Source organism: Neovison vison, chromosome 4 (assembly GCF_020171115.1).
Source record: "Neovison vison isolate M4711 chromosome 4, ASM_NN_V1, whole genome shotgun sequence".
NCBI classification, from domain to species: domain Eukaryota; kingdom Metazoa; phylum Chordata; class Mammalia; order Carnivora; family Mustelidae; genus Neogale; species Neogale vison.
Genome location: NC_058094.1, coordinates 178,808,881 through 178,831,641, shown reverse-complemented (window position 1 = coordinate 178,831,641; position 22,761 = coordinate 178,808,881). Strand labels below are relative to the sequence as shown.

Genomic DNA, 22,761 nt, shown 5'->3' with positions numbered 1-22,761 from the left:
CTCATAATGGTGGCAGTGATGGGGACTTATCCCAGGCTGTAACTTTCCTGGGTCACCTTGAGTGTGAATTTATCCCTGCAGTACCTGGCTGAGGCCTTGGGGCATGGTAAGGACTTGAAAAAACCTGCTGGATTTCCTTTCTTGGTCTACCTCTCACACACCTGCAAAGAAGGCATCCTGGGGCCTCAGCAGGTGTTGGTCATTTCTCTGGCTAGTTTTGCCGCTGCTAGTGGGGAACTTTACCCTGCCCCCCCCGCCACGTTTCTCTGTGAAGGAACTTCTGCTAGATAATGCCTCTGCCCACCATTTCCCCATGGCCTTCTAGAAGAGGAAAGAATTTCAATAAAATCTAATGCTAACATGAATTTTGAGAGTATGCAATCCAAGGTAGGCTTGTGACCGTCCATTCTCCACCTGCCCCCTCTTCTCAATAGAAGAGGCTAAGATTATCTTCTCTGATGAGAGGGGGATGGGAGGGAAGAAGGGACCACATGGAAGCCATTGAGGGTTTTCTTGGTTCAGTACGCAGTTGGGTACATTGTAAGTGTCATTACCTTTATCTCTGTGGTTTCCCCATAGTCCTAACTAAATGAAATAGTATTTCTCATTAACTGCAAAAACATGATTCTGCATTTTACTCATTTAAAATTTTTGGCCCCCAAGTACATCATGGTGGATGATGTAGATGATCAGCCAATGGCTCATCTTCCTCAAAGAAGAGCAAATCCACTGGAAGGCTATAAACTAAGGATTCCTGTTCTCTTGCTTCCCTCACTGCACAGGATCAGTGTAAGGCTATGGCGACTCATGGTCTAGACTGGGATGGGACTAGAACAGACTGAACACCGAGGATACAGTGTTACCAGTAGTAAAGGGAACACTTCAATTTCCATTTTGTGTTTTACCTCTGTGTTGGTTTTGGATGTGGAAGGGAAAGAAAGAACTTTGTTTATCACCTTCCTCCAAACCCTGCTGTTGCCCAGTCCCTATACCCAGGAGATCCTAAGACTCATTTGTTCTCAATGAACTGACATCAGACACAGATCTAGGGCATTTGCTTTCATGAATTAATTGGCCCATTCATTTACTTTGTCTCTGTGTTGAGTGCATATTTTATTGTGTTGTTGTAGTGGAGAGTCAGAAGCTAAAGGAACTGCAGACATTTGTCATGATTTAAATGATCACTCCAGTTCCGTAACAATTTAATTGGTCATTGGGCCATTTGGCACTTGCAGGTCTCTGCCCAGCAGCCTGCCTTTTCCAAGCAGCTGTAACTTGTTTTCAAGCCAAGAGAGAATGTCTGCCCATGCTGAAGTCTATTGGTTTCATCTGCCTAAATAAACTTGTGTGGCTGATTTTGGCAATTAGAAGGTGAACCTGTATGTGTCCTGGGAGCACTGGGGTGTGGATGTGCTTCTTTCTGATCCCCATGTGGGTACAAAACAGATGATTTTAAAAAATCCTCTTTCGGGACACCTCTCATTTGCTCTGACAAATAAATAAAATCTTTATCAGAGCCAGCGAGAAAGAGAGAGAGAGAGAGAGAGAGCAAGAGCAAGCAGGGAGAGTGGCAGGCAGCGGGAGAAACAGACTCCCTGCTGAGCAAAGAGCCCAATGCAGGACTCAATCCCAGGACCCTAAGATCATGGCCCAAGCCAAAGGTAGATGCTTAACCGATTGAGCCACCCAGGCATCCCATACATAAAATCTTAAAAAAAAAAAAAAAAATTCCCAGGTGCCTGCATGTCGCAGTTGGTCATGATCCTGGAGTCCGAGGATAGAGTCCCTGCATCTGGCTCCCTGCTCAGCAGGAGTCTGCTTTTCCCTCTGACCCTCCCCCTTCTGATGCTCTCTCTCTTTCTCTCTCTCATACTCTCTGTCTCTCAAATAAATAAATAAAATCTTGAAAAGAAAAAAATTTCCTTTCAGGGTTCTTATTTACAAACTGTAGCAATTTTCACCATACTTCTAGGAAGTATATGAATAAAGATATAAAATAGAATTTTATTTGGTTATATAGCAATATATCCAAAGTGTCACCTTTTTTTTTTTAATTTTATTTATTTATTTGACAGAGAGAGATCATAAGCAGGCAGAGAGGCAGGCAGAGAGAGAGAGAGGAGGAAGCAGGCTCCCCGCCGAGCAGAGAGCCCGATGCGGGAGTCGATCCCAGGATCCTGAGATCATGACCTGAGCCGAAGGCAGTGGCTTAACCCACTGAGCCACCCAGGCGCCCCCAAAGTGTCACCTTTATTGGTAAGAATGATCTGGTTTGTTGCAAAACAAAGAAAAGGAAAACATTGACTCCACATACTTCTACAAATAACTTCTCAGTTCTTTGCTTCTCTTTAATAATAAAACTCCTCCAAAGTGTCTGTATTTGTCTTTAATTCCTCTCCTCCCCTCATTTCTTAGTTTAATTATGGTGGTCAGCCCCTGAGATGGTCCCCAGTGGCCACATCTCCTGCTATCCATGACCTCGTATAGTACCTTCCTCTTCAGTGTGGACTGGACCTAGTGAATTTCTTCCATTGAATAGGATACAGCAAAAATTAGGGGTTGGCATGTGGCATATGTCATTAGGGAATTGCAAATTAATACAAGGAGAAGCCATTATATATCTACTGGAATGGCTAAATTTCAGATGGTGATAATACCCAATGTTGGTGAGGATGTAGAACATCAGGAATTCTCCTTCGCTACTGGTCGGAATGCAAAACAGCATAGCCATTTTGAAAGACAGTTTAGCAGCTCCTTACAAAACTAAACATACTCTTACCACATGATACAATCATGATCCTTGAAAGGAGTTGAAAACTTATGTCCACAAAAACTTTAATATGAATAACTTTATTCCTAATTGCCAAGGCCTGGAAGCAACTGAGATGTCTTTCAACAGATGAATGGATAAATAAATTGTAGGGCATCCAGACAGGATCAGGAGCCTGACATGACACTCAGTCTTGCAGTCCTGAGACCATGACCTGATCCAAAATCAGGAGTCAGGTGCTCAGCCAACTGAGCCATCCAGATGCCCCGCACTTGGGTTTCTAAAAGGTGTCTTGAAATTAACTTACCTGAAACTCAACTCTTGATATCTTACCCCTCAAAATTGAGTTTCTCACCATTAATCTACTTGAGTACATAGCAATTTTATTCTTCCAGTGCCTATGGCAAAAATCTTGGAGGTGTTCCAAACTCCTCTCTTCTCTTGCACCTTTGTTGATCGATAGCAGATCCCATCATCTCTCCCTTTATAAATCCCAGATCTGCCCACTTCTCAACTACACAAGTCCAAGCACCATCATCTCTCTCCTGATTATTTTAACAGCCTTCTAACTGATGTTTTGCTTCCATCTCAGCACTTAGAGTCCATTTCCGCACAATGACCAGAGAGAACTCTTTAAAACATTAGTAAGATCATGTTGCTCCTCTGCTCAGACCTCTTGAGTGGCTCCTCCTTTCTCTCAGTGTGAAGGCCAGGTTTTTTAACGATCTACAAGACTATCCAGGATGTGGCCTCCATTTCTTCCCCGTCCTTCTCCCAGGCAATCTCCCCCTTGTTCACTTGCACAGTTGGGCTGATCTCCCTGCTGCCCCTCGGCCATGCCAGCGTTCTCTGCCACACAGCTTAGTGCTTGCTGTTCCCCACCTCAAATGCTCTTCCTCCAAGCTTCAGTTTGCCTTCACTGTCTCTTCCTTCTGATTCTGTTCATAAGCCGCTTGTCATAGCTGAATTGTGTCCCGCTAAGATCCATGTTGAAGCTCAGATCCCCAGTGTGACTATATTTGCAGGTAACGCCTTTAGGGAGATAAATGAGTTAAATGAAGCCATGAGGATGAGGCCCTAATCCAAAAGGACTAGTGTCCTTATAAGAAGAGGAGAAGTCACCAGATCTCCCTGTCTCCCTTTCTCTCTTTAAGTCTCCATGAACAGAGGCAAGGCTTTGGGAGGACACACCAAGAAGACATTGTCTATAGCCTTACTGGAAATCAACCCTGATGGCACTTTGATCTTGGACTTTCAAGGACCTTCCAGAACTGTGAGAAAATACATTTCTGTTGTTGAAGTTCCCCAGCCTGTGGTAGGTGGTTATGGTGGTCCTCCCAGTGACTGCACCCCCTAGAAGGGAGGCCTTTCCCGACCCGGCAGAGTGCTGCTGCCCCTCCTTCCTCCACCCTTCGAGCCTCTCCTCCTTACTCTGTCTGTTCTTTACACTACTCTAGCCTCCTTTTCTTTCTTGTTTGTTGTTCTTCTAATATGTGCATCTTAGACCCTCACAAAATTGTTGTTTGATGCTCAAGATTGAACTCGGGCAAAACTCCGCCTGTGCTAACGTTGCTCCAAATTCCCCAGAGAACTGCCAGTGCTCAAAAAAGGAAGAAAATACTATCAAAAAGGGAGCTTTAGTCACAGTGATGCCCTAACTTATACAACCTCACCTGCACAATGCTTAGAACCAGTTAGGGTTCTAGGGGTCAACTTTATGGCAGTCTTATTTTCCTCACATATCAATTCAAACTGGTGCAAAGAGACCTCATTTCTTTCTATGTATCTGTTTAGCATCCTTAGGCTGTGACTTTGGCCCTTCTGAATGACACCTTGTTGTCACAAGATGGCTCCTGCACATCCAGCATTTCACCCCCTTTCCAGGCAAGACGACTGGAAGGGGAGAAGGCAAAGGCAAAGGCCAACAAAATAGCTCTTTAAAAAAGTACTTTCCCACAAGCCCTGTGTGGTGATTTCCACTTACATCTCATTGGCCAGAAATGTGTTACATGCCCTCCTCTAGCTGCAAATGATAGTAGGAAACGCATTAAAAAAAAAAAAAAAAAAAGCTGGGTATGGCAGAATAATGGAAACTGTGTAGGTATTCAACAGTGTGAGCCTCTTTTGCACAAGAAAAGCAATCTTCCCAGTATTCAGTCCCAAAAGAGTATAGCCCCAACCTGATGTTCCATGTTCCTACTTTAACCCAGATGGAGTTTTAGGTAGCAAGAACAGCAGGTACAGAATCCCCAAGTGGACAGTGAGAAAGAGCCACAGAACAGGAGCATGTGGGACAGAGAATAATTGCAGATGAGTCTCGTTTCGTTGTATTTTTAGGTGATTGCTCAAATTAGCATTGGCAAGCGTAGATTTCAAGAGGGTAGGGACTATGACTGCTTAATTTCTGTATATAAAACCCCGGCTGCCTGAACCTCATGCAGGCAGTTGCTAATAAATGCCTTTCAGAGAAACAATGATGAATATGGGAAGCCACTCAGTCGCATTGTCCATTTTGATGAACGTGTGTTCATGACCCACATTAGGAAGTCTGGAAATAGCTGCCGGGTTCGTCCAAATTTGTGCTGGGTAATTGCATGCAGCAATACCGCAAATGGCTCCTCCTAAATCACGTTTATAGCTTTCCAAAAAATTATAATGAAACAATGAATAATCCTTTTGTTCTCTCCAGAGATGCATCTAATACATGCGTTTTATTCCTAGCCCTCGATGTAACTAACCATCTGTGCAGCCGGAACTGTTCCGCCTTGAAGGGAAGTGACAGGATCTGTTTAGCTTCTCTTGTGATCACCCTTCGTCCTTTCTTCTCTGCGCACCAGATGTAGCCTTTACGGCAAGCAGTGACATCACCAACATCTGTGCGTGCTGCTAGATAGGGCCTAAGGTGCCCAGAGGGCTTTATGCTTAGTAAGTCAGGTAAATTTATTCAGGTTCCATCATTTAAATAGACATTGGAGGTAAACGTTTAGTCTGTTTTTGTAAAGGGCCCAGTCTTTGGGGTTCCTGCTCCCCTTCCCTTCCCTTCTTTATGGCATCTGGTGAGGGTACATGGGAGGTACTTAGGGCACCAGAGGGAAGACAGGCTGATCCTGCACTGAGGATGACTCAGTGCAGCTGGTCTTTGCCGTGGTGGGAGCTGTGTTGGGACAGTGACGGCTGAAATGTGACTGCTCCAGTCCTGGCTCTTCTCTGGGGTTTGTGGCTGAAACCTGGGGCCTAGTCACTCATGCACACACTTGCTTTTGGCTTGGGCAGGCCTTGGGAACCTGCCCTGGGTGATGCCAACGCCACCTGCCCTGGGCAGCCTGCCAACCCATGCCTGCCCCACTGCTTTCTTCATAGCATGTACTCTTGTGCCCCTCTACCTGGCTCTTGACTGACTGGCTTTCTCTACTAAAACATTAAGTCCCTTTCCAGATTACTTACTTAGGAGTCTCCCATCCCCTGGGAATGTGAATGGTTACAGCCTTCTCTAGTTCTGTCTATCTCTATCCCCCCAGCCCAGATATGTGCCATTCTGTATCGATTAAGATCATGGACTCTAAAACCTTCCTGTGTTCAAATCCTGGTTTTGTTACTCTTAGCTGTGCACACCCGGCAGGTTACTCAGCCCACTGATGCCTCCCTCTCCTAATTTGTAAAATGGGGAGGATAATAGTAGCATACTATATCTATACTACATATGCTACAATGGGAACATTGTGAGAAACACATGAGTTCCTAAATGGAGGGCCTGACACACGGAAGGCACCAAGGAAGTATTCGTGGCTGTTTTACCAACTGCCTTTCCTATTAGGAAGTAAAGTCTGGGCAGGCCAGAGCCTTGCCTGTCTTTTTTATCTCTCTATCTCTAGATCCCCATGGAACAGAGAGACACTTAATTACCTCTTTTTGGATGAATGAATAAACGAACATATCAAGAAACAAAAAAGAGGAGGTGCCTGGGTGTCTCAGTGTGTTGAAGTCTCTGCCTTCGGCTCAGGTCATGATCTCAGGGTTCCGGAATCGAGCCCCATGTCGGGCTCTCTGCTCAGCAGGGAGTCTGCTTCCTCCTCTCTCTGCCTACTTGTGATCTCCGTCTGTCAAATACATAAATAAAATCTTAAAAAAAAAAGAAACAAAAAAGAGAAAAACACAATATATTCCCCCAAATATTACCACCCTATCACACTCTCTCCATTAAGATATATGTCACCCTCAAGATTATTTACCCTGCTTATGGTTCTCCTAGGAAGGCAAGAACTAGGTTTTAGAGGTTAATGAATTTTTCTATCTCCAAATTACCCTTCCCTGGGTCTTGCTAGCTGGCTGGGCAGCCTGGGGTTGGGGAAGTCCCACCCCCTCCTGCTGAGCCCTACTCTTTCTGTTACAGCATTTCTCAGCTTTTAGTGCCCACAGTTCTTGGTCATGCCACTAGGAAGAATGAAGAGGTAGACCAGGCGAAGAGTGGTGGGCAGCAGAGCAAAGTTTATTGAGTGATAGTACAAAGCTCTCAGAGAGGCAGGGGCTCCAGAGAGGCAGGGGACCACTTAAGAGGGCTACCACTGGAGTTTCTAAGTTTAGGGGTTTCTATGAGCTCCTTTGTGGAACTATCTTAAGCAGTCAGGGTGTGCTGAGTTGTGCCAATCAGGGCTTTGGTCATGTATCTGTCTACCTATTGGGCTAATGTCTATGTGCTGATGGTCTTTTTTGCTGACATCTGGGGGCTGATGTCTTAACTGCCCTTTGCCCCGGATAGGGACAAATGCTTTGTGGTTGTCTTATTTTAGGACGTTTTGCAGAAGTCATTTCTGCAAAGGCTGCAAAACAGAATGCTAGTGCGGGCTTGTTTAAGCTGCAAAACAGGATGTCAGTGTTCTTTGATCTTAGCTGTCCTTGTTGGGCACCCTGGCCCTGACTATCTCATGGTCCAAATAACTCCTAACATTTCCTCACACAGCGTGAGCACTGTTCTGTCCTACTGCGAGGGAGGTGGGTGCGTAGTGCTCAGAGTATCACACTTTGCTCGTGCACATCTGCGCCTGTGTATCAGGGAGGGAAGGCAGAGGACAACGAGCAGCTCTCACTGCTTATCAGCCCCCATTTTCCCAACCATGCCATCTTTCCTCCCTGCCATGGTCTCTAGCTGCTTTCTGTCTTCTGGATCAAACTAGAGAGAGATTTGGTTCTGGGCGCGCTAGCTCTCCCCCCTTGGCTTGGTGGCACCGACCCCTGTGCCCTCAGAACATCCTAGCTACCGCATTATGGGCTGGAGGCTTTGTTCCGAATATGCCCCAGGTCACCCCATTAGTGGCAAGAGTCGCTGCTTATGGAAAAGAGCTTCCTTTTTGCTAAGAGGCTCAGAATCCAAGGAATCACTGAATTTGAACCAACTTTGAACTGTGACGAATCCTTTAATCATTCCTCAGTCTTCTTTGTGCAGGCTTTCCTTGGGCTGCTTCCTCAGGGCCTGGCGCTCCCCTCTGCACGACTTTGTTCTCGATGACTTGGATGTAATTTTTGGGCTCCTGGGTGGCACAGGCAGTTGGGTGCAGGCTTGGTTTGGGCTCAGGACATGACTTTGGAGCGGAAGAGCTGGGTTCTTGTCTCATGGAGTTGAAGAATGAATCTTCCGGACAAAGGAGAGTGAGTAAAGCCATTGGATTTTTACTAAGCAAGAGTACAGAAAAAAAAGCTATCAGGAGGGAGAGGGGTCCCAGTAGGGTTGCCACTGAGGGCTTTTAGGGTTGGTCTTTTATTGAAAGCTAACCAGGGAACTTAAATCTTTTTAATTTATTGACTGACAGCTCCTTTGTGTATGCAGGGCTGGTGATAACATCTTTAATGGCTTACTTCTTTTTAGGGTATGTTTATGTACTGTTGACCACAGGAGATTGTCATAAATAAGACCCTCCCCCACCCCACCCAGACACCTAGGGGCAGGGTGGTCTGGTGTATTCTCTTATCTCTGGTTTCCTTACACCTCTGCATTTTTGGGATTTCTGTGAGCCTGAACTCATAGCCCTCTATCTGTCTCTGCCTACCTAGCCCTGCCTGTCCCGTACTCAATTTTAGGGTTGTGAAATCCAGCCCTACATGGGGCTCCACGTGCAGGCACTGAGCTCAATGCGGCATCTGCTTAAGACTCTCTTTCTTCTACACCCCCCCAAAATAAATAAATAAATATTTAAAAAAATAAAGTAGGAGTTTGTAATCAGCCCAGGAGGGTTTGACTATTTATCCCACCTGAGTGAAGTGTTAGGCTCCACCCTTTTGGGTATTAAGGGTCCTGATTCTGGTCAGGAGTGAACATGGGGCACCAATGATGTGTTCCTATGTGAAAATTTGGAATGGCTCAGCAAATTATTGAGGTATAAGTGGATTTTCTTCTGCTGGGGAAAACCACGGGCATCCATCAAGCCCCTGTTGACAGAAGACTCTCACCCCCACAGCACAGAAAAGAATGATTACATTGATTTTTCCATCCCTGTGCTCCCAAGGGCATAGGCTGATCTGTAGATGCTGGCTTGGTGTTTAGGTTCATGTGGCCAGAGATAGGGAACATCTCTTCTCCTTGCCAGATTTTTAAAAAAATCATTCATTAATTGGCTCTTTTTAAAAGGCAGTAAAGAGAGGGATTCTCTCTGGGAGAGAATAAATTTCATCTTTTAAAAAAAATTTCCACTAATGGCCTCATGAATTAAAATTCTCTGCAATTAAAAATGTGTTTTTTTTTTTCCCCCCTGAGGGATTATACATACTTCCTACGGTGAACTACTTCCATTAGAAATCAGAGTAATGGTTATTTAATAAGATGTTAACCACACTGATTCTTTGCCCTTTGCTGAGGTCACTTTGGTTTCAAAAGTCTGGACAGTGGAGAATCGCTGCTCTCCATCAGACCCCTTTCTCAGGAGCGGCTAACAGAGGGTCTTCCGTGGGGTAGGTCTGTGGATGTGATTTGGCCACTGTTTGCAAAAGGACGAGGTGACCCAGCCTTGTCTTTTAAAACCCAAGTTACTGTCTGCAGTGACATCTAATTTCAGCTTTTCTTTCTTCATCTGAGGTCCTGAAAGGGGAACTTCTACCTTCCAGTGGAAACATAACCCTGTAGCAAGCTTACAAAATTCCTTAGAAGAGAGCAAAGGGTGTAAGAGATATGGCAGAACGTTTAACCTTTTTGTTTCTTTCTCTTACCATTTTCATCAGGAAAAGAAAATCATAGGAATTCTGGTGGTCAGTATCCCCTGATGTGTACTGTATGCTTTAGGAAAGTAAGTAAAATCAGAGAGATTGGCGTTGAGTTAGTATTTTAGATAGAAATGTCAGCTATGAGAGGCTGATATTCCTGAGGAGATGTGAAGGTAGTGAGAGGCTGAGCCGTGGGAAATCAGCCAGAGGCAATGTAAATGCAAAGACCCTGAGGTGAAAAGGTGGGAGCATGGAGATATCCTGATATGACTCCCCCAACCTGGAGCCTTGGAGCAGGCCCTCTTCTCTCCAAATCAGGTTTCTATGCCCCCATCTCTGACCTCCTTTCCTACTCCATGTACTCCCCCAGATCTTTGGGAAGCAGGGGCCTCTTCCTCCTTTTCTCTCTCCCAGATGCCACTGCTTTGGTGTGAGCTCTGTACCTTGCTTCTACCCTCCTCTCCACCCTTAAAATTTTAATTCATAAGGTCACTGGTGGACATTTTATTAAAAGATGAAATTGTTTCCATGTCTTTTCATTTCAGCTGTAACAATCCTGCTTCTCTTTGAGGCAGTGTGGATGCCTCTGCCTCGCTGTCTGTAGCCACATACAAGGGAGAAGGTGGGACAGGGGGTCACAGAGAATAACAGCACATTGTCTTGGCTATTCCTGGCCCTCAGCCAGTTGCTGGAGATGTGCTCTGTATACCTTTAATTGGACAAGTCTGCCTTCAGATTTGTCCCATGACTTGCCAATTTTCTAGTGACTTGCCTTTGTTCCTCGTCCTCGTCTTCCATTGATTTATCTGCAGAATCTGTCATAATGGGCCACATAATGCCACCGGAAACAGACTAGCCCATGAATAACTCACTCATTATTTCTAAGTGCTTGCACTGAATGCCAGCCACGGAGAGGTGCCACGGTGGGGTGGCCTTTGGGGGTGCCGAGGGTGCTACGGGAGTGTGCAGGAGGGGCTCCTCGCCTGACGTGGGGCTGGAGCTGGCAGAACTTCCCTGGACATCTGAGTGTGAGCGTGCTGACTCGACTTTCACACTGCACTGGTCTTTGTCCTTGCCTGACTTTCGGCACCACCTGCCCGCCTCTACCATCTTGTCCTACTCTATTGATCAGGCACTTTTCCCAACTGCTTTTCTGGGCACATTAGCTCTCCATCTTGTCTCCCTCACAGGTTTTCTCTTTTCTTAGACTTCTACCGTAGATAAATCCCACATCCCTGTCTTCAGTCTCTCTTTGGCCCTTGACTTACGTGCTCTTTCCAGCTCCTTACTTTTGGACTTCTTGGAATTGCTTTCCCTCTGATATAGTTCAGCCTCATTTGTGAATCAGCCTTGTCTAAAGTTTCCCTCCTACTTTAAAAGTGCTGTTGAGAGAGACAGACTGCATAGCATTGAGCATCTCTGCATGTTCTGAGTACGCCAAGAATGCATGGCCCCAATGGCTCTTCACCGCAGCCATTCAGGGCTATGTTTATAGCAAGGAGCCTTGAGGAAGGATGTAATGCCCTCTCCCAGATGAAGACCAAGCTTGCTTCTGCTCATGTAATAACAGTGATTTCCCCAGCTCAGCCTCCCTCTCCCATAAGATGTACAGGCATCCTAGATGGGTCTATTGTGTCATCAGTATGAAGTTTGGGGGGCATAGGGAACCCCTGCAAACCAACACAAGGCTCTGGCTACTTCTTTTGCCACATATAATAAATAAAAGTTTGGTTTCTGACCCAAAGATCTCCTGACTTTTTGCCAGCATTCATGAAAGACTAACTTCAGAACTAATTTCAGAACCTGCACAGTTCTTAGCAAGTGTCCTCTCCAAGACACTAACTCCAGAGGACCATTTGGTATTGCTAGGCAACCAAGTTGCTTCTTAGGCCCTGAATGGCTCTTGAGCACTGTTTTTTTTCTCCATTATGCCCTTTCCCACCATCGTGGACCTGCTGCAGCTCTCCTCTGGGCTTACGATGAGTGTTCCCCACTCAGTTCTTGTCCTGGCATTCTGTCCCTTCTTGTTATTCCTGTGTGGGTCACCTTCTGCCCATGATTAATGACTGGATTAGAAAACAGAAGAGCCCAGGAAGTCATTCTGTCTTAAATGAAAAATAAGGTGACTTAGGATGCAGCTTTGTTTGATACTCAGAGATTGAATCAGCCATGAGAGAATTCCTTCTGACTATAGACAAAGGTTTATGATATGGGCTGTAAGTAATAGTTGTACTTGCCAAACCTTTTATCTGCACAGTGGGTTCGACTTAAGTAAGTAGGGGCCCATCTATTATCTCATCTCGCCCTCAAGATAATTGGGAGGTAACCGGGGGCAGGTAATCCCAATGTTGCAGATAAGAGAGCCAAGACCTGAGGATTAAGGGACCTGCTCAAGGTCAAACCACTAGGACTAGGATGAGAGCTGGGTGCTCCTCATTGGCTGGCTGGGCCTTTCCCAGAGAATCTTTATCATGGTTACATAGGGTATATAGATCCCTCTTAACCATGGAGCCAAGAACTGCACACACTCAGATGGACACTTTTTTTGGTAATTTTATCTGAAATATTTAGCCTTCCTAGAGACAAGTAAAATAAATTATTAAAATGCTACTATGCTGGGGTGCGTGGGTGGCTCAGTGGGTTAAAGCCTCTGCCTTCAGCTCAGGTCATGATCCCAGGATCCTGGGATCGAGCCCCCGCATCGGGCTCTCTGCTCAGCAGGGAGCCTGCTTCCTCATCTCTCTCTCTGCCTGCTTCTCTGACTGCTTGTGATCTCTGTCAAATAAATAAATAAAGTCTTTAAAAAAATGCTACTATGCCTCTATAAAAAGGAAAGTTATTTGTGTACTGATATGCAATGATCACTATGAAATATTTTTTAAGACATTTATTCAGCCTCATGATCAGACTATTATATTTATCAATCAACAGCATGGGTGCAAAAAAAAAATAAAAACTTACCTTAAAACCCTTTGTTGGAATGCTTTACACTTTGCACAGAACAGAAACTAGGATAACCTGTTATACAATTAGTCACAAATCCAGTCCTCGAGGTTTTTGCCTGTACACATGAGTATTGTCTGAAACATGTCTTCTTTGCAGCATTGAGGCCCAGCTGGCATTGTACTTGGCTGAGGTCACAAATCTGCTGTAACCTGGAGCTTCCCTGTCACTCTCTGGCTCTCTTGTCCTGCTTAGCTTTGCTTCCTGACAGCAATGAAAACCTGTCACTGCTGTCACTACTGCTTTGCTGGAATTGCCTGAGCCATCCTGGTTCCATGGTGTGAACAAGGTATTGGACTCCACCACCACAGGGGCCCAAGCTCCTGCCTCCAAACTTTCCTCCTCTCATGGGTCCAAAATTTGAAGTTTATAGTTGTAACTGCCAAAGTCATGACAGCTTCTGCCACCTCCAGAGTTGCTTCCATCATTACCAAATCCGTGGTAGCCATTCCCACGGCTGCCATAGCCACCACCACCTTACCCAGGGCCACCCCGCCCACTGAAGTATCCTCCATGACCAAAGTTGTCATTCCCACCAAAAACCATCTGCAGAGATGTCTCAAAAATTCCACAACCACTTTGACCTCTTTGGCTGTATGAAGCACTAGCCATCTCTTGTGTAAATAGGGCTTTCCTTACTTCACAGTTGTGACCACTCACAGTATGGTGTTTTGTTTTGTTTTTTGCGAGAGAGAAAGAGACGGAGAGAGAGCACTCAGGAGTGGTGGGGGAGAAGGGCAGAGGGAAACAGATTCTTAAGCAGGCTCTACACTCAGGGTGGAGGCCTATGAGATCCTGAGATCGTGAACTGAGCCAAAAACCAAGAGTCCGCAGCTCTACTGACTGAGCCACCCAAGTATTTTTGAATAACAGTCTTATCTACAGAGTCATGGTCATCAAGTGTTACAAAAGTAAGGCCTCTCTTCTTGCCATTGCCTCTGTCAGTCATGATCTCAATCCTTTCCATTTTCCCATACTGTTCAAAATCATCTCTTAGGTAGTGGTCTTCTATGTCTTTCATGCCACCAACAAAAATCTTTTTCACAGTTAAGTGGACACCAGGTCTTTGAGAATCTTCTCTTGAGACAGCCCTCTTTGGTTCCACAACTCTTCCATCCACCTTGTGTGGCTGGAGCGCTTGGTGTTTGGATCTCTCATTACCACACAGTCCATAAATGTTCCCCATTGCTCAGAATGGCTCCTCAGACTCTCTTCGGTTGTTTCAAAGCTCAGACCTCTGATAAAGAGCTTCTGCATCTGTTCAGGCTCTTTGGGAGACTCTGACTTAGACATGATAGCGGTGGGAGTGGAGAGTTTAACCATGCTTACTTGGCAGCGTCCACAGACAGAAGGGAGTTATCTAGTGAACGTATCTCAGGAATATTCTTAATACTTCTCATTTTGACATAATTTAAGACTACAAAACGTTTCAAAAATTATACAGAAAGTTCCTGTGTGCCAGGAACTCTCTCTTCACCCAGTTTCCCCAATGATAGCATTATACATAACTGTAAATGATAGCTTTATATAAATTGACATTGGAACAATGCTATCAATTCATATAGATACTTCATTTGGATCTCTAAGAAATAGTTTTAAATATCTGAGATAGTAAGTGTATAGTATAGTATAGTATAGTGTATTCTGTTTATTTTAAAAGAGAGGGGAAGGATGTGTATGTATTTATTTGCTTCCAAATACCTAGAATATCTCTTAAGGGTTATATGTAAAATCAGACACATTGTGTTGCCTCCAGGAGGAACTGGGTAGGTAGTAAGGTGCCCAAAAGGTAGAGGATTTGAATGTGTGTTCTTTGATACCAATCCATCTATTTTTAAAAAGGGATTGAGAAATATTTTTGTATATTCATACAAAATAATCTTTAAGTTACATTTTTAAATTATAAACACAAGGTAAGGATTCCTGGGTGGCTCAGTCAGTTAAGCATCTGCCTTCAGCTCAGGCCATGGTCCCAGGGTCCTGAGATCGAGTCCCACATTGGGCTCCTAGCTCAGCGGGGAGCCTGCTTCTCCCTCTGCCTGCTGCTGTCCCTGCTTATGCTCTCTCTCTATCTCTGACAAATAAATAAATAAAATACTTAAAAAATAAAAGAAAAACACAAGGTAGATAAGTGTGTATGCATCCCTTCTACAAAAAAGGGGAGGGGAGGAGCTGTGTGTCTTTGCCTCCAAGTGCACAGATTTCTCTGGAAGGATATATATGAAACTGGTATAACATTGGTTTGCCTCCAGGGATTAAAATGGGCAGACAGAAGTGGGAGGGAGACCTTTTGTACCTTCAAATCTGTACCTTTCAAATTTAGACTGTGTGAATTTATTTCCTTTGCGACAAAATAAAGGAAATTAAAAAAAAACCCTAAAAATAAAATGGTTTTACCTTGTAATTTTTTTCCCCTCTATAATGCTTAGCAGCTTTTCAGCTACTCTTTGGCTAAAATCCAAACTTCTTAACTTGACATTTAGGTTCTTTTTATAACTTGGTCTCATTATTTCCTGCCTAAAGCTTTCTGTTTCACCTACTGTGTTTCATTTTCTCTCCTCATAATCATGCACTTTCTGGCATTTCTTTATTCTTCTCTTCCTGCTCCCTAGCCATCAGAAATCAGCTCTGGCTCACTTCTGGTGCATTGTCCCCCAATAGTCCAGGCCTTCTGGGATTTCTCTCTCTTCCAAATTCCTATAACAATGTTTTGTCTTCCCTACACATTTTCCTTTTTTTTTTTTTAAGATTTTATTTTTTTATTTGACAGAGAGAGACACAGCAAGAGAGGGAGCACAAGCAGGGGGAGTGGGAGAGGGAGAAGCAGGCTTCCCACTGAGCAGGGAGCCCTATGTGGGGCTCAATCCCAGGACCCTGGGATCATGACCTGAGCCCAAGGCAGATGCTTAACAATTGAGCCACCCAGGCACCCCCACATTTTGCTCTTAACCCATACTCTCTTATCTTATCAAGAGGATGCATACTCCATTTGCAAATAAGATTATGAAGTCTTTGAGGACAGTGTCTAAGTATGTAAGTTTTCTGAAATCCCCTTTTCCAGGCAGAGTCTTACACTAAGGGGATGGCCTAGTGATGCTTCTTTTCTTTTTTTTTTTTAATTCTGTTTTTTTTTTTTAAAGATTTATGTATTTATTTTAGGGAGAGAGAGAGAGAACTCAGGAAGTGAGAGAGAATCTCAAGCAGACTCCATGCTGAACATGGAGCCCATTGCAGGGGCTGGATATCACAACCCTGAGATTATGACTTGAGCTGAAATCAAGAGTCAGTGACTTAATTGACTGAGCCACCCAGGTGCCCCAAATATGGATATATTTTTAAATATAACGTTTCTGGAAGACAAGATACATGATAAAAAATGGTTTTTCTTTTTCATTTTGGCTCATATATTTGGCTGCATTTTGGAAAACAGGCCCTATTTTCCTGGTAACCATGGTGAATTAATTAGCTTTTCTGATATGTTGTCAACTGGTTCTTGAGGTTCTCATTTTGAGTTAGTGACAGAGTTGGATTCAAATCCTGGCAGGTCGCAGCTCGGAGCTGCGTAACTTCTCGCCTACATTCTTCTCTTCATAGCAAGAGATGTTTGTTAGTTTCCCTTCATTACAAAGCACTGTATTTAGATTTAATGGAGATGCAATGTACAACATATTCCTCCAGGAGCTTGCGCTCTACGGCGTGTTGCATCCATGTGTCCCTTGCCCACTTTAGGGCTGCCCATGTTGTAGGTGCAGCCAGTTCTCATGAGGCTCCTCATAGGAGGCCTTAGAGTTGGAGAAAAAAAGCTTCTAGAGAAGATGGATCTTTGAATCTGAAGCCAGTATGAATGAGGAAGTAAACAAAAAACAAACAGTAATAGCTTATATTTTATTTTTAAAGTTTTTATTCTTATTCATTTGACAGAGAGAGAGAGAGAGAGAACAAATAGGCAGGGCAGCAGGCAGAGGCAGAGGGAGAAGCAGACTCCCTGCTGAGCAGGGAGCCCAATGCTGGGCTTGATCCCAGGACCCTGGGATCATGATTTGAGCCAAAGGCAGATGTTTAACCAACTGAGCCACCCAGCCTCCTCAGTAGCTTATTTTTTAATGAAATCTTCACTAGACACTGTATTTCAGCTATCTTGTCTCTCATATTATCTTTGCAATAACTGACTAAGGTGGACACTCTTGCGACCCTCTTTTGCAAATGAGATAAGAGACAAGAGGTGATCACACAGCCAGGGGATAGAGCCAGGATTCAAGTGCAGAGCTGTGGTCCCTGGGTCCTTATATTTAATCTTGACTCAATGTTATTCTTTTTCCAAAAATTAGCCACATGGACAAGTAACTTGTTAATATTTTTGTCTTAGTCTAACTAGATCATAAAGTCTTAAATGGAGGGCTATACCTTATTTTCCTGTTTCTCCACACATAATTATCCATAGCAGGGGTTACTGTACACTGTCTGTACTCAATATGCCAGAAAAATATATGGAAAAAATATATGGAAAGTATATAAAAAACAATTATGGCTTATAAATGTGATGTGAATAAGACTTTGATATTAAGATTTGAAATTCCACAAACCAACTATGTACCAGGCAGTATGGGAGGGGGAGTTTTGCAAGACTACAAAGGAGGTCTGTGAAATGCCTGGCATGGGGAGGAACCCAATACATGGTACTTAATTAATACATTTATACTATCTGATTTAATTTTTCTCATACACAACCCAATTAGGTAGTGTATTAATCCGTTCAGGCTGCCATACCATTTGCACAGACTGGGCAGCTAAAACAACAGACATTTATTTTCTCATAGTTCTGGAGGCTCCACATCCCAGATCAAGGGTCAAATAGGTGAGGCCTTTCTTCCTGGTTTACCAGTAGCTCCTTTCTCTCTATGTCCTCATGTGGCCTTTCCACTACACTTGCACGTGGAGAGAGCGCTCTGGCATCTTTTCCTCTTAGAAGGACACCAGCCCTATCAGACGAGGAGCCCAGACTTTAATTACATCGTTAAAAGCCTTACCTCCAAACCCCTTCGCTAGGGCTGAGGCTTCAACATTGGAATTTGCTGGGGTGGGGTGGACATTATGTACAGTTCGGTCCATAATGATAATTACTCTTCCCATTTTTACTAATGTGGAGATAGATATTCAAAGGAATGGTCCTGTTCTTCTAGAATGCCTGGTTGTGCTGTCTGATGTTTTTTGATGACCCATATTTCCATAGGTTTCTCCATCCTTGCAACCAAAAAAACCTTAACCAATCCTTTTTAGAGGTTTTTTGTTTGTTTCCCCCTAAGAAAAGTCAGCATAATCTTTTCTGCTGGTGATGGAAAGATGGCGCTAGTGAAACCCTGACAGTTTTCTCCCCTTATTTTCTTACCTTTATAGCTTCACCTCTCTTCTGTTATTTTATAATTAGCTGAGGCCAGAGGGTTACAATGTAATTGATTAGTTCCATTTTCCTCTACATCATAGAACAGGAACCATGACATAGCCAGGTTTACCAACTTTGAAGCAAAGCTGGGAATGGAAGGTTGTTTGGCATACAACAAACTCTAGGTGGCATTATCTTGTTTCCCTCTCACCAGAAATCATGTTCTTCTTAAACCGAGGGCTGTGATATTGTTATAATTCAACATTCTCTACTTCATGGCTTGTCATGCCTTCTGCTTCATGTAATCCATTCTCTATGTCTTACCAGCTTCAGTGAGAATGTTATTTCTTTCCATCTGAGTCAAATCTCACTTAAAGAGGATCTGATCTGGTTCAGCCAGCCAGCATTCCTTTAGGATACTGGTCATCCCTTTAGGTTTTGGTCTAATCATATGTGTTGCTCCAGTACAATGGAAAGAATTTTTTCATCTGTCACAGATTGATGAAAATATTCTTTGTGAATATACAATGGCTCTTCCTCCTAGTATTGTATTTATGTCTCTTCTATAAGGCAGTCCAGTGTGGTTGACATTCAAGTTCTGGATTTAGAGTGTTTGGGTTTAGATCCCACTTCTACCACTTACCAGATATCTGGACTTGGGGAAACTTACTTCACTTCTCTCTGCCTCAATTGCCTCATCTATAAAATGAGAATGAAAATACAGCCTCATAGAGCTGTGAGGATTCAATGAATAAGACATGTGAGCACTTAGCACAGTGCATGCATATAGTAAGTGCCTGGTAAGTATTAGTTATCATCCTTTTTTAAGTAAGCACCACACCCAGCGTAGAGCTCACCGTTTGACTTGAAACTCATGACCCTGAGATTGAAACCTGAGCTGAGATCAAGAGTCAGATGCTTAACCAACTGAGCTACCCAAGTGCCCAAGTTATCACTTCTAATTGATTGAGTATTCTTGCTCACTAGCAAGGAGAATGCGAGTTCTTTTGTTAAGGATATCTCTAATTGTAAATTTACAAATAAACCTTTTAGATATGTGCTCTGTGGCGATTAAGCAGCATGATTAACTAAGACTTTCAGTTCCTGATGAAATTAATTCACCGATTCTATAAGGGTTTATAAATACAGTCATTGGGAATATAAGATTAATGAGACAGAGTTTCTGCCTGTAATCTACTTGGAGAGGTAGGCATTTAAATAATAATAAATCAATTCAAAAGTGGCAGCACAGAGAAAGAGTGTTGAACTTGCCCTAGACAGGAGCAGGAGCAAGTCAAAGATTACATCTTGGAGGAGATAATTGACTGGCTTTTTATTTATTTATTTTTTAAAGATTTTATTTATTTATTTGACAGAGAGAGATCACAAGTAGGCAGAGAGGCAGGCAGAGAGAGAGAGAGGAGGAAGCAGGCTCCCTGCTGAGCAGAGAGCCCGAGGCGGGACTCGATCCCAGCACCCTGAGATCATGACCTGAGCAGAAGGCAGCGGCTTAACCCACTGCGCCACCCAGGTGCCCTTGACTGGCTTTTAAATAAGAAAAGGGTGTGAGAAAGTATGTCTGGCAGAGGTAACAGCAGAGATGAGAGATAATATGATACTTTTAAGGACCACATACCCTGTGCAATGGATCTTTAATCTTTTAGCCTAAAGGCAGGGGGGAGTTCTTGGGGGGCTTTATTTTGTTTTAAAATATATCTTTATTTATTTTTTTTTTTGATAAAAGTTGTATGTACAGGGACGCCTGGGTGGCTCAGTTGGTTGGACGACTGCCTTCGGCTCAGGTCATGATCCTGGAGTCCCGGGATCGAGTCCCGCATCGGGCTCCCAGCTCCACGGGGAGTTTGCTTCTCCCTCTGACCTTCTCCTCGCTCATGTTCTCTCTCACTGTCTCTCTCTCACATAAATAAATAAATAAATATTTTAAAAAAAAGTTGTATGTACACATTATGAAGAGCAATTAACACATACAGAGATATATACATGGAAACTACAGATTTCCAATTTCTTCCCTGTCCCCTGACCCCTATGAAGAGTTTGGAATATATTTTTCTATTTTTCTTTCCCTCTATGCACATCATAAAAAATAGATGGTGACTATTATTATAATAGGAGAGAAATATCTTATGTGTGCTTTTTTTTTTTAAAGATTTTATTTATTTATTTGACAGAGAGAAATCACAAGTAGGTGGAGAGGCAGGCAGAGAGAGAGAGAGAGAGAGAGAGGGAAGCAGGCCCCCCGCTGAGCAGAGAGCCCGAGGCGGGACTCGATCCCAGGACCCTGAGATCATGACCTGAGCCGAAGGCAGCGGCTTAACCCACTGAGCCACCCAGGTGCCCCCTTATGTGTGCTTTTTATATATCTTTTAATGATTTAGTACTGAAGTTCTGCAGCAGGATATTAAGTTTGGAAGGCAAACTGGAGGGGCCAAGGCTAAAGAAAAGGAGTCAATCTCTCCCTCAATAGATTACAAAGTAGAGTTTCTGGACCTGTAAACACTCATCAAAGCCAGCTAAGTTCCATGCTCTCTATGAAGTTTTTTCTGATCATCTCAGCTCACAGTGCTATCTCTCCCCTCCCCAGATTCATCTGCTTTCCTATCATATGTTGTATATGACTTTATTATGGAACTTAGAACATTCACATTGCATTGGAATCATATTTACTCTTGACTTTTCCACTCAAACACGAAATTCTTAAGTGCAATGCCTTTAAACAAAATCTTTTATCTCTAGTTTCTAGCATATAGTAAGACTCAATGTATGTTTGATGAAGGCAAATGACTAGTTTTGTTCAGCTCAACTGACAGAAATGTGTCCTTACTATGTATCAGGCATTCGGATAAAAAGATTAGAAACAGTTTCCTTAACTGTAAAATGTATGTAACAGGAGTCGTAGGTTATTATCATGAAGATGAAATCAAGTACAAGAATAGCCATAAAGCCAGGGAAATTTTCAGGTGCCACTGGGCACTTTAGGAATTTGACAGAAAATGTTATAACATATCTTGGGGGATAATCCAAAAAAAGCTTCAGGGACAAGGCCTTAGGAATGTCTTAAAGCCTTAGAAATCGAGAAGTCCTATCTAGGATCAACAGCTCAAATAACAACACTGGTCAGTCAGTTACTGAATCCCAATTTGGGAACGCTGGCTTCACATTAGAATCACCTGGGAAGGGCGCCTGGGTGGCTCAGTGGGTTGAGCCGCTGCCTTCCGCTCAGGTCATGATCTCAGGGTCCTGGGATTGAGTCCCGCATCGGGCTCTCTGCTCAGCAGGGAGCCTGCTTCCTCCTCTCTCTCTCTGCCTACTTGTGATCTGTCTCTGTCAAATAAATAAATAAAATCTTTAAAAAAAAAAATTACCTGGGAAACTTCAATGGCAAGCCAATGGCCAGGTCCTATCCCTAAATAATCAGAATTTCTAGGAGTTTGTCCCAGCCCTAGTATGTCTTTAAATCTCCTCAGGTGAGTCTAATGTGAAGCCAGGGGTGAGAACCCCTGCAATTCTAAACCAATGAGGACAAGATGGTTGAGCAGGTTTGTCATTTCCCACTTAGTCCTGTTGATTGTTGCAATGGGATCCCCCAGTTTCTTTGTAAAAGTGCAGATTTCCATGTGTAATCTCTCAAACTTTAAAATGTTGTCTAGTAATTTATAACGTTTAAACAAAAAAATGAGAAAAACAACCAAACAGCGCGGGAGTCAAAGAAAACATGGATAGGGGTCCTACTGGACACCAGTTCGTAACCTTCCTTGAAGTTCAGCATTCGCCTGAAAAAACTGATACTGAGAGAGGTTAAGTAACTTGTCCAAGACTACACAGCAAGACAGCGTAGAGTCAGGACTAAAATATCCTCCTTTTGAATTTAATATTCCTCCTGTATCAGGCGAGGAAAACTTGGAGGTGCACTTTAACAAATGGGTAAGACTGTGGGAGGAGAAAGGGCGTTTCAGGCTGAGGGAAGCTCAAGAACACTGCCTTCGGTATCCCACAGTCATTAAAAACGGGATTCCTGGGGCCCTGGGTGGCTCAGTGGGTTAAAGCCTCTGCCTTGGCGTGGGTCATGATCTCAGGGTCCTGGGAGCGAGTCCCACATCGGGCTCTCTGCTCAGCAGGGAGCCTGCTTCCTCCTCTCTCTGCCTGCCTCTCTGCCTACTTGTGATCTCTCTCTGTCGAATAAATAAATAAAAAATCTTAAAAAAAAAAAAAACAAAAACAAAAAAACGGGATTCCTAAAACGTAAGGAAAGTAAGGACGAGACTCCGAGCCGGGAGAACCAGACACGCATGCGCCAGCCGTAGGTGGCGCCGTAGAAGGGAGAGGTAGGTCAGGACCAGCGGTGAATTACGACCTCTGCTGGCGACGCTCACGACTCCTGCCGTAAATGCCGTGTTCGGCG

The 22,761-nt window shown here is 43.8% G+C and overlaps 1 pseudogene; it reads right to left on the bottom strand.

The window, feature by feature from the left end:
• Positions 1 to 13,127: 13,127 nt before the first annotated feature.
• LOC122905420 lies at positions 13,128 to 14,254 on the bottom strand (annotated as a pseudogene).
• Between the last annotated feature and the right edge of the window lie 8,507 nt (positions 14,255 to 22,761).